At 44.5% G+C, this 16,445-nt stretch overlaps 1 pseudogene; it reads right to left on the bottom strand.

Moving 5' to 3' along the window:
- Positions 1–12,038, bottom strand: part of LOC121282437 — a 38,520-nt pseudogene extending 26,482 nt beyond the window's left edge.
- Between the last annotated feature and the right edge of the window lie 4,407 nt (positions 12,039–16,445).

Consider the following 16,445-nt stretch of genomic DNA (forward strand, 5'->3'; position numbering starts at 1 on the left):
CAGAATGCTGATTCTACAAGTTTGTGCTAGGTACCCAGGCAGCTCCCATGACGTCTGCATCCTCAGATATTCCCAGGTGCCGAGGCTCTTCAGTGTTCCAGCCCAGCTGGATGGACGGCTGCTGGGTGACAAGGGCTACCCCTCAAAAAGTGGCTCATGACACCTCTCCATCATCCAAGAACAGAAGCTGACCAGTGGTACAAATTGGTGCCATGGCTGTTCAAGGGCTGTGACGGAGAGAGCCATTGGTCTTCTCAAGATGCGCTTCTGATGCCTGGACCGTTCATGAGGCGCACTCCAGTACCCCCCAGATTGTGTGTTGGTGATAGCGGTTGACAGCTCTCCACAATCTGGTGCTGGAAAGGAGGGACACAGTGGATGAGAAAGGCATGGACACAGTTGGTCCAGCTGCACACGAGTCCAGCAGTGAGTCTGAGGATGAGCATGGTCAGGAGAACATCGCGGAGGTAGACGCTGACCCAGGCATACTCCAAGGTGGCAGGGACCCCCGGGAGGCTTTAATGCAATGAATCTTCAGCTAGCCCACCAGAGATGGATCTCCAACACAAGCCAGGGCTGCAGGTTCCAGACTCGATATCTAAGTGCAAAACCTGCTTGGATGGGAACATTAACTAAGGGCCTTGCTAATAAAGCTCAATGTCACACAACCCACTCATAACATCATGGGTAACCATCCACTTGGAGAAGAAAGGAGTCACCCTGAGCCATGCTCTTATATCAAAAGTTAATGATTTACCAAAATGAAGTTCAGAAAAAATTACAAAAGATGTTACACATCTCACAAAGTGGTCATGAAGTAATAGTGAGGCAACATAAAAGCACCAGTGAGAAACCTGTGGTGTGTCTAAGGTGCCTTAAGTTTACGCTAATGGGTGCTACATCTAAGTGCTCCCCCCTCGCTGGCACTAGTATCTGAGACAGCCTGCTCACTCTGCTGTCCTGTTGGCCTTGATGACCTTGGCGGACGTCCTCTGGCCTGTGGAGCCTTTGTTTGCCCCACCTGCAAGGGTGTGGCCAGTTCCATAGCTGGCATCTCCATAGTGGCCGCAGCCTCTTCAGATGCCAGTCACGAACAGGGGGGCGGAGGAGCTGCTGCCCTCAGCTGGAGTGCCCTGAGAGGAGCCCGCAGACAACAGGCAGCTGCTGCGCTGACGTGAGGTCGCTTCGGACCTCCCTGCTCACTGTAGATGGGGGAAGCATTGTGCTTGGCCATGAGGCTCATTGCATCGGTGATGCTCCATGTGGACTCCTCCAGCATGGGCACCATGCCACACATAGTCTTATGTATCTCCGCCAGATCGTCCCACATACCCTGCTGCACTTCCAGTGTTTGCTCCCTCATGGGCAACTCCCGAGGCACCAGCTGAGCAAGTACCTGGTCCACTGCAGTGCTCTGACTGCTGGTGACATGGGCACTCTGTCACCACCCACACTTCAAACAAATGTGAAGTGCCCTCACCGCTGTACCCCGAATCACTAGCTGACGTTCCAACTCCTACCGAGGTGCTAGTATCTGCTCTGGTGCATGCCTGGCAAAGATGGTGTGTCGCTGGTGAGTCAAAATGTTCAGGGCCCTCACAGTATAAGAGGTGGCCCCTCTGCCTCCTCCTCCAAGCCCTGGTCTGGTGAAGCAGGAAGTAAGAACAAGGACACTTGATTAGTTAACGTGGAGACAACGTCAATGTGCATGCCTGTCCCCCAGATCACTACGCACTCATCCTTCCATAATCAATGGTCAATCCAAGTTGCAAACTTCAACTGAGCATTCAGCAGTGCCATAGCTGCTGGGACACACACGGTGACTTCAGTGCTCAGCAAATATACCTCCCCATGGCACCCCAGCCTCACCGCCACCAGTGGACCTGGGCACATGGCGCCTCGCCAGATCCACCGCCTCCTGCTCAAATCTAGTTATGATAGCCAACTGGGCCTGGTCTCCACCAGTCCGCATCCACTCAGCGGCATTGTGTGCAGTCTTCTCTTGAAAAGGAGAGGAGCATTGATTAGTCCACCCTGTAACTGGATTCCCATCATATCCCTGCCACCCTAACCAGATTGGTACATTGCAGGGCTCCAGTGCTTAATCACTCGCAGCTGCCACACTCACACCAAAATGCCAGGGCTGACCCCTCCCTTGCCCATATGCTGCCTCCATCACATTTGGCCTAACCTTGCAAAGAAAGGAGGCTCAAGCATATGGAACACCAAGGGCAGCAGATGGGTTGGGGCCCCGCCACCTGGAAGCTGCCCTCCCAGCATGTCAGCACCCTGATTTTGATATGTTTTGCAGTACCAGCACTGCACCTAGGTGCAGATCCTCGAGTTTGCCCCCAAAACTATACTCTGGATGTCAGTGTCACACATGCTGTGGGTGCAAAACCCATCTCAGCACTACCGTCTCATGGAGAACAAGGCATGGGCAATATCTGCTGGCCCACCCAGCGAAGGAAACATGCCATGAAGGGTTCAATGCTGTAACTGTGCTCAAGTTGTTGGGGGGTGTTGGAGGCGGCACCTTGTGGCAGGGGGGTGGGTGTGGGGGTGTGGTCTGCCAGCTGTATTTAGTGACCGCTGCCAACATGGTACTCACCCTTTCACCCTTCCCTAGCACAGGCGGTCATTGAATCTCTTGCGCCACTGGACCCACATGCATCGCACCATGTCATGGTAGTTGACTATCTCAGTCACCTCCTCCCAGGCGCGTTTGGTCAGGTGGGGGGGAGGCCTCCGCCTCCTGCCCCTTGGAACCAGGACCTCCAGTTGCGCTGCCACCTCCTTCAGGAGGGCAGCTGGGCACTCATTGGAAAACCGAGGGGCACACTGCCCCGCTGCCCTACCCTCTGGCCTGGCCTGCTCATGTGCATTAATTGGCCCGCCCGCATAAAATGGCAGCACGGACCCAATTGCGGGTGGCGAGCGGGTCTGTGGCCACTTCTGCTTGCGACTGGCACTCCCACCATGGGGAAAATTCTCCCCCTTGTGTTTTTCTAAGTGTCCATCTATAACCTCCTTAATGATTGATTCTAACCCCTTCCCCCCAACAGAAGTCAAGCTAACTGGCCTACAGTTTTCTGCCTCCATCCCTTCTTGAATAGAGTTTGCTACTTTCCAGTCTGATGGAACCTTTCCAGAATCTAGTGAATTTTGGAAAACTAATAACGCATCGACTACCTCATTTCCCACCTCTTTTAAGACTCTCGAATGAAGTTCATCTGGACCTGGAGACTTGTCAGTCCACAGCTCCATCAGTTTGCTCAGTACCCCTTCCCTAGTGGTTTAATTTCACCAAATTCCTCTCTCCCTTCCACCTCCTGATTTACAGCTATTACTGGAATCTTTTTTGTATTCTCTATAGTGAAGATAGCAGCAAAATATTTGTTCGCTTCATCAGCCATTTCCTTGTTATCTACTATTAACTCTCCAGTCTCACTCTCTAGAGGACTAACACTCACTTTACACTAAGAAATTATCTTGAAAGCATCCAAAAAACTCCTAATCCAGGCTACGACTGCAATCTGATTTTTCCAGTTTATATATCGATGAAAATCACCCATGATTATTGCCATCCCTTTATCACAAGTACCTAATATTTCTTATTGTGTACTTTATCCTGCATTGTAATTACTATTAGGAGGCCTGTAGATGACTCCCACTAGTAACTTTTTTCCACTATTATTTCTCATCTTCACCCAAACTGATTCTCCTGAACCAGGTCACCTGTCACACCAATGCCATCCTTGATTAACAATACTACCCCTTCACCTTTACCTAGCTTCCTATTCTTCTTGAATGTCTTATACCCCTCAATAATCAGGACCCAATCGCTGTCATCCTACAGGCACATCTCTGTAATGGCTATGAGATCATATTTATTTACTTCAATGTACACTATCAATTTGTTTGCTTTGTTATGAATATTACACTCAGATACAGTCTTTACTTTTATCTATTTGTTCTCTTTGTAACATCTAGTCTTAGGTTTTTTTTCTCTGTCACTTCCTGCCATTCTCTGACCCTCATTTCATGTTACTATTTTCCTGTCTTACCTTGTCTCTGCTCTTTGATACCTTTCCATATTTAATCCCTTGCCCCAACTATTTAGTTTAAAATCCTCTCTACTTCCCTAGTTATACTGCTTCCAAGCACTTCTCCCCACTTTCCCCAGCTAATGCCCAACAAACCAGAACCCACTTCTCCACACCATTCTTTCAGCTATGTATTCATCTTTCTAATTTTATGTACCCTGTGCCAATTTGTAGGCAACTCAGATAATGATCCAGTGATTATAATCTTTGATGTTCTGCTTTTTAATTTAATGCCTACCTCCTCATATTCTCCATGTGGAACTTCTTTCCTAGTTCTACTTTTGTTGTTGGTACCTACATGGACCACGACAACTGGATCCTTTCCCTCCCATTGCAAGTTCCTCTCCAGCCCTGAGCTGATGTTCTGAACCCTGGCACTGGCAGGCAACACAGCCATCTGAACTCTCACTCTTTGCTGGAGAGAACAGTGTCAACCCCCCTCACTGTACCGTCCCCTACTAGCAGTACATTCCCTTTTGTTCCCCCCACTTGGATGGCTTCCTGTACCACAGTGCTATGGTCAGTTTTCTCATCTATCCTGCAGCTCCTGCTATAATCCAAACAAGTTGGAAGAACCTCAAACCTACTGGACAACTGCAGAGGCTCACATTCCTGTCCTCTGGATCCCCTTACCTGCATCACTCGCTGTCACAACCCCCCCCATCCCTGACCACTGAGCAAATCACAAGATCCTATCCTAAGTGGTGTGACTGTTTCCTGGTACAAAGTATCCAGGTAACTTGCCCCCTCCCTGATGTGTTGCAAAGTCTGCAGCTCAGCCTCCAGCTCAATTCCCTGAGCCACAAATACTTCTACAGACATATTTGCCCTGGATCACAATGTTATCCAGGAGCCCCAACATGCTGCAGCCTTGACACATCACTTGTCCTGCCAACCTTAATGTGTTTTAATTAATTACTTTACCACCAATTTGTATACTATTTTAAGTCTTAGGAATAAAATAGACCTTAGCCACTTACAAAATACTCACCTTCCCTGTAGTAGAGTTAGAACCAATTCCAACATGGTGAGAATGGTAGAAAAAGCAAAAGGAAATGAATAGCTCCTTCCCCCTTATACCAAAGTGCCCCGCTTACCAAACTCTCACATTTGCACTTAGTTTCCACAGCTACACTCATTTACCTTAACTGCACTGAAGAACCCCAAATTTATAGCCAACTACACCAGGGCTAGAGAAACCAGGTTCAACCAGTTACCTAATTAGCTACTCATCTCTCACAACAGAGTGTGTTTATCTGTCTAAGCTGCAAGAAATAACTTAGTCTACTTACTCAGTACTTTCCAATTACTGCTAATTAGAAACTAGATTAGATTTTAAGAACAAAATTAATGCTTTAAACTCCCCCACTTACCAAACTCTCAGGATTGTACTCAGTTCACTCAGATGCACTCATTTGTCCCAACACAAATTGAGAAAAATGAAGCTGCACCATTTGGGAAAAGTAACAGGGAAGGGAAATAAAACCTGAACAGTGAGATTGGAAATCACTTCAATAAAAATCAAACAGGAATTCTATTCTGAAATCTTCCAGATGTTGAGTTAATATTTATCTGAATATTCCTTTAATGCAACTGTTAACATACTGAATTCAAATAGGTTGATGCTCCATTAAGACAGTGAGCAGAGAATTGCCACAAAGAAACATTACCCATTCACAGAATCTCACAGTGCAGAAGAGGCCTTTCGGCCCACTGACATGTGAGAAACACCTGACCTACCTACCTAATCCCATTTATCAGCACTTGGCCCATAGCCTTGAATGTTATGATGTGCCAAGTGCTCATCTGGGTACTTTTTAAAGGATGTGAGACAACCCGCCTCTACCACACTCCCAGGCAGTGCATTCCAGACCTTTACCACCCTCTGGGTAAAAAAGTTTTTCCTCACATCCCCAATAAACCTCCTGCCCCTCACCTTGAACTTATGTCCCCTTGTTACTGACCCTTCAACTAAGGGGAACAGCTGCTCCCTTTCCACCCTGTTCATGCCCCTCATAATCTTGTACACCTCGATCAGGTCGCCCATCAGTCTTCTCTGCTCCAACGAAAACAACCCAAGTCTATCCAACCTCTCTTCATAACTTAAATGTTTCATCCCAGGCAACATCCTGGTGAATCTCCTCTGCACCCCCTCCAGTGCAATCACATCCTTCCTATAATGTGGCAACCTGAACTGCATACAGTACTCCAGCTGTGGCCTCACCAATGTTCTATACAACTCCAACATGACCTCCCTACTTTTGTAATGTATGTCTCGATTGATAAAGGCAAGTGTCCCATGTGTCTTTTTCACCATCCCACTAACATGCCCCTCTTCCTTCACAGATCTATGGACACACATGCCAAGGTCCCTTTGTTCCTCAGAACTTCCTAGTGTCAAGCCGTTCATTGAATACTTCCTTGTCAAATTACTCCTTCCAAAGTGGATCACCTCACACTTTTCAGGGATAAATTCCATCTACCACTTATCTGCCCATTTGACCATCCTGTCTATGTCTTCTTGTAGCCCAAGACACTCAACCTCACTGTTAACCACCCTGCCAATCTTTGTGTCATCCGCAAACTTGCTAAACCTACCCCCACATATATATATAAATGATGAATAATAGGGGACCGAGCACAGATCCCTGTAGTATGCCACTGGACACTGGCTTCCAGTCACTAAAGCATCCTTCTGTCATCACACTCTGTCTCCGACAACCAAGCCAATTTTGAATCCACCTTATCAAATTACCCTATATCCCATGTGCATCTGCCTTCTTTATAAGTCTCCCATGTGGGACCTTGTCAAAAGCTTTGCTGAAATCCATATAAACTACACCAACTGTACTACCCTCATCTACACATCTGGTCACCTCCTCAAAAAATTCAATCAAATTTGTTAGGCATGACATCCCTCTGACAAAGCCATGCTGACTATCCCTGATCAAACCTTGCCTCTCCAAGTGGAGATTCTCTCCTTCAGAATTTTCTCCAATAGTTTCCCCACCACTGACGTGAGACTCACTGGTCTGTAGTTCCACAGCTCATCTCTACAACCCTTCTTAAAAAGTTGAACCACATTAGCTGTTCTCCAGTCTTCTGGCACCTCCCCCGTGGCCAGAGAGGAATTAAAAATTTGAGTCAGAGCCCCTGCAATCTCCTCCATTGCCTCCCACAGCAGTCTGGGACACAAATCATCCGGACCTGGAGATTTGTCCACTTCTAAGCCTGCCAACACTTCCAATACCTTGTCACTCCCTATATCAATTTGCTCAAGAACCTCAGTCTCTCTCCCTGAGTTTGATAACTTCATCCTCATTCTCTTGAGTGAAGACGGATGTGAAGTATTCATTCAACACTCTAGCAATGTCCTCTGGCGCCATCCATAGATTGCCCCCTTGGTCCCTTATGGGCCCAATCTTTTCCTGGTTATCCTCTTCCCGTTGATAAACTTAGAATATCTTGGGATTTTCCTGATTTTTACCAGCCAGAGCTTTCTCATATCCCCTCTTTGCTCTCCTAACTGCTTTCTTAAGCTCCGCCCTGCACTTTCTATACTCCACTAATGCCTCAACTGATTTGCTCCCCTTGTACCTGCTAAAAGCCTCTCTTTTCCTTCTCATCGTAACCTGAATATCTCTGGTCATCCATGGTTCTCTGGGCTTGTTACTCCTTCCTAACACCCTAGAGGGAACATGTTGAGCCTGTACCCTCACCATTTCCTTTTTGAACGTCCCCCACTGCTCCTCTGTAGATTTCCCCACAAGTAGCTGTTCCCAGTCTATCTTGGCCAGATCCTGCCTTATTTTACTAAAATCCACTGTCTCCCAATCCAAAACATTTTTTTGAAACTTGTCTATTTCTTTGTCCATAACAAACTTAAACTGTACAATGTTCATCCACTAAAATCACCAATAGTATTCCTGAGCCTACATTATAAACATAAGAATTTGGAAAAATACCTTTTGCAAAAGTAGAAAGAGATTGGTTAAATTAAGCAACATCATTCTTACCCAAGGCTGCAAGCTGAATGTCAAATCCCAGAGTGATCAGCATGAAGAAAAATAAAATGGACCATAGAGGTGCCCATGGCAACTGTGTAAAAGCCTCTGGGTATGTGATGATGGCCAATCCAAAACCTAGGCAGTGAATAAAATTGATATGATTAAATTAGTGGTATTTACAATAGACACAGGCTGCAAAATTTTGCTCCAGGATGCCGATGGACCCAGTGGAAGAATGAAACTCAAAAATTGTCAGCCGGAACGCTTCCAGCCACTCCCAGCATAGCCTATGTGACTCGCTGTGAAAATTAGGATGCTAATGAGGACATACACCCAATGAGTTCAGAATGGGCAAATTGTGACACCAAATAGCATCTAACACTGATTTGATGTAGGATCTGTCATTTTGCAAGTCCAGTTAACACCCTCTCAATCATTCCCAGTGGCACATACATTCAGCTGGACAAACGCAGAGTCATAGTCATAGAGGTCTACAGCACAGAAAAAGGCCCTTCAGCCCATCGAGTCTGCGCTGGTCAAACAAGTACCTAACTGGTCTAATCCCATTTTCCAGCACTAGGCCCATAGCCTTGTATGCCATGGTAGCGCAAGTGCAGATTCAAATACTTCTTAAATGTTATGAGGGTTTCTGCCTCTACCACCCTTTCAGGCAGTGAGTTCCAGATTCCTACCACCCTCTGGGGGAAAAAATTCTTCCTCACATCCCCTCTAAACCTCCTCCCCCTTACCTTAAATCTATGCCCCCTGGTTATTGATCCCTTCATCAAGTGGAAAAGTTCCTTCCTGTCTACCCTATCTATGCGCCTCATAATTTTATACATTTCAGTCATATTCCCCATCAATCTCCTCTGCTCCAAGGAAAATAACCCCAGTCTATCCAATCTCTCCTCATAACTAAAACTCACCAGCCCAGGCAACATCCTGGTAAATCTCCTCTGCACTCTCTCTCAATCACGTCCTCTCCATAATGCAGATTCCAGAACTGCACGCAATACTCTAGCTGTGGCCTAACCAGCATTTTATACAGTTCCAGCAAAACCTTCCTGCTCTTATATTTTATGCCTCAGCTAATAAAGGCAAGTATCCCATATGCCTTCTTAACCACCTTATCTACCTGTCCTGCTACCTTAAGGGACCGGTGGACATGCACATCAAGGTCCCTCTGATCCTCGGTCCTTCCCAGGGTCCTACCGTTCATCGTGTATTCCCGTGCCTTGTTTGCCCGGCCTCACTTTTATCCAGATTAAATTCCATTTGCCACTGATCAGCCCAACTCCACCCCAACCTCCAATCCAATCCACAAATGGTATTGATACGGTTAACCATTGACCCTTAGGTGAGGTGCTTTCGAGGGTACAGAGTTAGTGGAAGGAAGAAGGATAGTGTTGAGTGTTACTGGAGGAGTTTTCCAAACTTTTTGGATTTCCAAGGGTTGGTTCTGGATTTTGACAAGGAGCTCAGAGGAGTTGAGAAGCCTGTGAGGAGAAAGTCTGTTTCAGTAATGGGGGCTATAGTTGCAGTGCCTGTTAGGCTGCAATGTGACTTGGAGATGGAACACAGGCAGCAGAGAGGAGAATCTGTGCACAGAGAGAAGGGGAGAGCAGTTAATAGAAGGCCACACCCACCAAGGGTCTTCAGGGAGTCATCTCATACCTCCACCTCAGCTGGGAACAATGTCTGAGGCACATACATTTCACTAAGAAGGTGTGACTGAACTGTACCACCTCCTACCATGCGAGCTGCAGCTGCACAGCAGAGTGAGGAGAGAGCTACCACTGGCTGTAAAGTTCACTGTATCTCTAAATTTCTACACCAATGGATCCTTCCAGGACAGAGCAGGAGACATTAGTAATATTTCACAGTTTCCCATTCATCACTGCATTAGGGAGATGACACAGACTCTGTAAAGAGGAGAGGGGAGTTTATCATATTCTCACTTACCAGAGAGAAGCAGGAGGAGAAAACACATGGCTTCCCCAGTGATGTGGGATTCCCAATGGTCCAGGGTGCAATTGACTGCATGCACATGGCTCTGCATGTTCCATGTTAGCGGAGAGATGTACTCAACCCACATGGGCTATCATCTCATTGAAGGTGCAGCTGCAGTGTGAGTCAGGTCAGTGTTCTAAAACAATAGTTCCATTGACTATACCAATCCTGGGGAGCCCAGCTATATGAAACAGAGTGAGTCTTTAAACCCGTTGTGGTCTGCTGCATCCTTCACAACTTGCTACAAGAGCTTCAGAGGCCACTTTGGGAGAAGGAGCAGGAGAAGGAGAAGAGACGGAGGAAGAAGAGGATGAATGGAGGTATCTGGTCCCCTCCACTCTGGATGGGCTATCCCCGAGCAGATACTCAGACCCTGGTTCTTCTGGGGTTTAATCCTCTCCTCACAGTTACTGCACCATCCCTCACCATTCAATCCATTTTTAGCATCATATTGTCCTCTTATCCAAATCCAGAAATAAGAGACAGAAACAGAAAAAGTCCTTAACAAATTTATCCAGCAACAATTCCAATAACATATAAAAAGCTGAACATTCCTTTAGTGCATTCCCTGGGTGCACTTTGCCTATAGATACTCTCCTTCTCCATCATTCTCTGTTTTCAATCCAAAAATCCCATTGACTATGTTTACTGTTGGTCCCACCATTCATGAATGTCCCAGGGTCGCAGCCCTCTTGCCTTCATTATCTGCTCACAATTCTAATGAGCTTTGGAACAAACATTATGAACAGAAGGCTGCATAAAGAAGTCTAACAAATGAGGTATGTCATGTGATGCCTTGCTCCAGCAACTTCCAAGCTCTGCATTTACCTGACTCTGCAACTTCTGAAACAGGCCTGTCTTGTACATGAGCCATGTGTCCAAGGATGGAGAAGATGGCAAATCCAGCAACCACACTCGTAGCACAATTAACAACACAGACAATGATGGTATCCCAGTAACAGTTATTGCAGTTATTGTGGAATTTGTTGTTGGATGACAGTGTTACTAAACTGCCCCAACCCACTGCAAGAGAATAGAAAATTTGTGTTGCAGCATCTTTCCAGACCTGGTAAATAGAAGGGAGAATCAATCAGCACTGGGAGATTTCACTTGAACTCATTTAACAGATAAAACTAAGTTAACCATGAGGAATATGGCATGAGTTAGTCCCACAGCTCAATGGTGAGCTGACTGAATGAAGTTCCCTCTGGTCAACAGTATCTCCATTAAACAGCCGGGCCATCATTCCATGCCCCTGTCTAGGACTTGCTGCCAAATTCCCTCCAGGAGCCTCAATGCTTTCCACTGTCAGCCATGTTTTCTAGAGAGTGATTTGATTTTTTACTTGCAGCCTGTACACTGACACCCAGTGACTTCCATTCTTTTACTGAAAACAGCAACAAAGGAAAGATTTTCACCACAAAATAAACACTTGTATCGAATGCAACAAAATCCCACCAAATTCAAAATTCAGATCTTGGTATCAATAAAGACCTTGACATTTTTTTTATTGTCCACTGTAAGGCACAGTTTAAGCTACATACATAGGGGTCAATGTGGATCATGTGAAAAGAGGATCAATGATTTAAACATAAATCAAAATGGGAATGAATATAAAACAGAGTGCAGATTTGATATCAACCATTTTATACTATCTGCTGGAATAATGGTGAGGCTGCGATTATTTATGTGCAAAACTGATGGCAATTTCAGATCAAAATCAGAAATCCAAAAGATGCTCTTTGATATGTACCAGTTTGCCATGAACTTCAGGAAAATGGCATCTCTCAGCTTCCCTCACCATTTACATACACTGATGGGCCTGAAGTACCTGCACTTACACAATATATAGAAACTAACTCACCAAAGAAACTATCAAATCTAAGTAGCCATTTGATAACATATTAAGTGTCATTGCTGACAATATATTTCTCTGGCACTGAAAATTCACTATTACAAGTGTGGAGCCAGGTTATAAATGTTGCTAGAGACTTGGAAAAAATTAGAATTAGTTATTTTACTTTTCTTTCTGTCCCTTAAACAATTTTTTCATTTTCCTCTCTTTGGGTGGTATATAATGGAGGGGATAGGGCCAATTCGAGCTGTAATAATTATATGAAAGATATATCTAACACTGAGCTATAAATTGGAACTAAATCCAAATCATAAAAAAATCATTCTAACTTTCATAAATTTTACATTCAGGGAAATAGCACATTTGTTCAGGAGAATTGATCAGAGTGTGATGAATATATTTCACTCCTCACATTTACTCTTCAAGTTTCTTGGTCAATCTTATTGTCCAGGCAAACCTCATTTCGTACAAATAAAACCATGACCCTAATGTTTGTATGAGTTTCTTTTTGTTGTGCACAGTCAGCTTGTTGGGCTCTTCAATCACTTAGCCTGTCCTGCCCAGCCTTCCAGAGCAATTGGAAATTCACCCAAAGTCCCTGTATCAGCGACAGAAATCCTTAGAATGAGGGGCACATCTCAGGAGTGTGGGGGATTGCTGCATTAAACCCTCATTATGGTTGATCTTCAGGCCAGGTGGTTGCAGTTTGTGACCTAATTGTGTTTGTTCTTCTCGAGGCAGGCAGCATGCAATCTTGCTGTTTATCATTCAGCTGACTGTAGCGTTGTGGGGTCCGTACTGCTGGCTGCCTGAAGGCTCTGCAGGGTGATGAGCCCCTCTGCTGTGCTTAAAGGCATTCTGCCCCTCTTAGAGCAGGGCTGCACTCTGTGGAATGGAAGTGCTGCTGACTGCCAGTACTGACACTGGCTGCAAGTAGGAGCTGCACTAATAACCAATATTCTGCCCTTCTTTCTCCCCTGCCCCCAGGACAAGATCACACACACAACAATAGAAGGGAGTGGAGCAGAACTAGTGAAAGACAAGGACATCTGCATCTCCTGAACCCCATGGGGGAGATGGATATCAGCATTACAGGGCTAATTACGACAGAGCCCCTAGCAACTGGTATCACTGAGAATATTGACAATGAAGGAATGATCCTTTCTTATACCCAATGTTTGTATGAGTTTCTTTTTGTTGTGCACAGTCAGCTTGTTGGGCTCTTCAAGACACACACCCGCACAGTTTATGGGGAATGTTGCTTATGCTGCTTCTCAAATCCCACCTCACCCTTTTCCTGCTAACTGGCATGATGCTCAAGCTGCTGATGCTGTGACCATGGACCGCTTGACTTCCTCCCCATGTCTCCTTTCCTTACTCAATCACTTTCTAAATTCCTACTTTGATAGCCAAGAACTGTCACCAGGACAGACACAACACATCCCGGAGGAACAGAGATAGAGAACAACAGCACAATACTGATGATAATAATTATTTACAATTAGTTTGTAGTTTAGTCATGTGTAACGATCAAGTAATCAAAGTATATTAATCAATTAATCCTGCATGATATTCCACCTAATTGTAGTCAATGTGGGATACTTGTACATTGCATCACTTTGTAGTCACTTCCCCATTTGACAAGTGAGAAAGGCCACATGGTCCCAAGCCATGTACAGTTATACTTTCATGGTTTCTGTCATGGCCACAGATCATAGCTCCGAACTACTTACGGACATACTGAACTTTTAAGTAAGACTTTTTTTTAAATGACAGAAGCAAAAGCTAGCTGAGATTGTAAAGTAACCACTTGCTGGAAAATTCCTATGTGGATTACACTAGACCAGCCAGCCCAGAGAACAGAATATCACACTTAAAAAGCTGTCAAGACCCATTTAGACAGAGGCACTTCAAAAGGAAAAGATGCAATGCAAAAACTGAACTGTAATCTCCTGCAGTTGCAGTGAGAATGAAGGCTTATTACCACCTCAGCAGAAACCATCTCCTGTGAGTTTTATCCCAGACTGTAAATATGATGTGAGTTTTCTTTTCCCTTCCAGGAATACACAAGAAAAGGGGTTAATAATCAATTGCAACCTTGGTCCCTGTGAGCTAGTTTTGGTGTTTCAGGCCTGTTGTGCGAGGATGTACTGTGTGGGTCACAGCTGAAGAACATCGACTAGGCACCCCTGCACCTGCAGGTACAAAATTCCTCTGTCTCTCTCTCTCATTGCTGGAAGTCAGCAAAGCCACAGTCAAAAAGGAAACAGGACAACTCCTTTCAGCTAACCTGCAGAACCAAGAATCTCCAAACCAGCTGCTCAACTGCCCAAAGCCACCTCTACCTGAATCATCCAACTTAACGGCTGCAATGTTTTGTCATCTACTCCTTGTGGACAAGTCAAAGACAGATTTGTCTATCTTTTTAACTTTTATTTCTGGATTCACCTCTCATTTCTAATCCGTGTGTATGTGCGTTGCTTCTTTATTATTTTTTTCTTGGATACTAGTAAATAAATTCACTCTTTCTTTGACTCAAAACGTGGTTAAATTGGCTCCTTTTAAAACATGAATACATTTAGACTGGGAAATATCCATGAGGGGAGAGACCCTTTTAAAACTAACCTTGTGGATTCCAGTCAAGGGGAGTGAATAAAGGAAAGCCAGTTCAACCCTCCTCACCCGGGAGCATAACAATTTGAGGTACCTCGTCCAGGATCATAACAAATTGGGGGAAAATTTCATTGCGGAGCTAATGTACAAAGCTGTCTAGGTTGAGCAGTCCGAGTCTGAGACCATCATATTCCATGGCAATTAAAACTTATCAGTGGTACTCACACCTAAGACCCAAAGTGGGGTTAGAAAGGCCTATTGTGTAAAGAAAACAGCTATGAAGTGTTAAACATTGAGTCCCATATCCTGAGAATTAGGTTAGACCTTTTAACCCGTGTATTGTAAAAAGAGAAAAATCAGTCACTTTCCTTCATAGCATGTGAACCATCTTTGGTTGTGTAAGCTTAGAGTTAAGTTCTATAATCAATTTTTGTAGCTATGTAGTTCTTGTGACCTTTATTCCTTATGAACATGTATTATTCAAATGCATTATGCTGTATCTTGTATGTATATCCTGTAACCTCAGTTTTAACACTGGTTATCTTTATGTGCTGATTTTTATACATACTTTCATGTTGTAGTAACTTTTTATTTCCATATCAGGTTAATGCTATGCACCAGCCATTAGTCCATTACTAAGTTAATTAATGTATTCCAAGCACTGGCAGATACTACAAAAACATACAACAGCAAAAGGGGAGGTGATGGTGTAGTGGTATTATCACTGGACTAATGATCCAAAGACCCAGGGTAATGCTTTGGGGGCCTGGGGTTTGAATCCTGCCACACTAGATGGTGGAATTTGAAGTCAATAAAAACCTGGAATTAAAAAGTCTGATGATGTCCATGAAACCATTGTCGATTGTTGTAAAAACCCATCTGGTTCACTAATGCCTTTTAGGGAAGGAAATCTGCCATCCTTACCTGGTCTGGCCTACATGTGACTCTAGACTCACATAATGTGGTTGACTCTTAAATGCCCTCTGAACAAAGGCAATTAGGTAATGACAATAAATGCTGGCCTAGCCAGCGATGTCCACATCCGATAAATGAATTTTAAAAAGCTGTTCCCGTAACCAAAATATACTGATATATGCCTGCATGAAGAGAATTATACAGGTTATCTATACATTAATTAGACATTTGGAACCATGAATATAAACGTTAAACATCAGGGCTGAACATCATATGCTCTCTTATCACAAATAAGTGGATAAACAAAATATCTTATGGCACCCAATCTCAGTTGAAAGTCATAAAATTTAATGGAATAGCAGAAAAGCTGTAATGTTATATAAAAATTCCCCAGATTTGGGGAAGGTTCCATTAGATTGGATAATAGCAAATCTAAGTCTTTTCTTCAAAAAGGGAGGGAGACAGAAAGCAGGAAGCTATAGGCCAGTTAGGTTAACACCTGTCACAGGGAAAATGTTAGAAGCTACAGCAGGGTACTCAATCACTACCATCTAGGAGGACAAAGACAGCAAAAACATGGAAATTCCCCTCCAATCCACTCACCCTCCTGTCTTGGAAATATATCGCTGTTACTTCACTGTCTTTGGGTCAAAATTCTGGAACTCCATCCCTAACAGCACTGTGGGTGTACCTACAGCACAGGGACAGCAATGGTTCAAGAAGGCAGCTCACCATGCCCTTCTCAAGGGCAATTAGGGATGGACAATAAATGCTGGCCTAGCCAGCGAAGCCCACATCCCATGAATGTTTAAAAAAGAATAATGGGGTTCTTTGAAGGGGTCACATGTGCTGTGAATAAAGGAAAGTCAGCGGAGTGCTTAGGTTTCCTGAAGGCATTTGAAAAATGTGTCACATCGAAGGTTATTGTGGAAAATAAGA

Source organism: Carcharodon carcharias, chromosome 9 (genome assembly GCF_017639515.1).
Source record: "Carcharodon carcharias isolate sCarCar2 chromosome 9, sCarCar2.pri, whole genome shotgun sequence".
NCBI lineage: Eukaryota > Metazoa > Chordata > Chondrichthyes > Lamniformes > Lamnidae > Carcharodon > Carcharodon carcharias.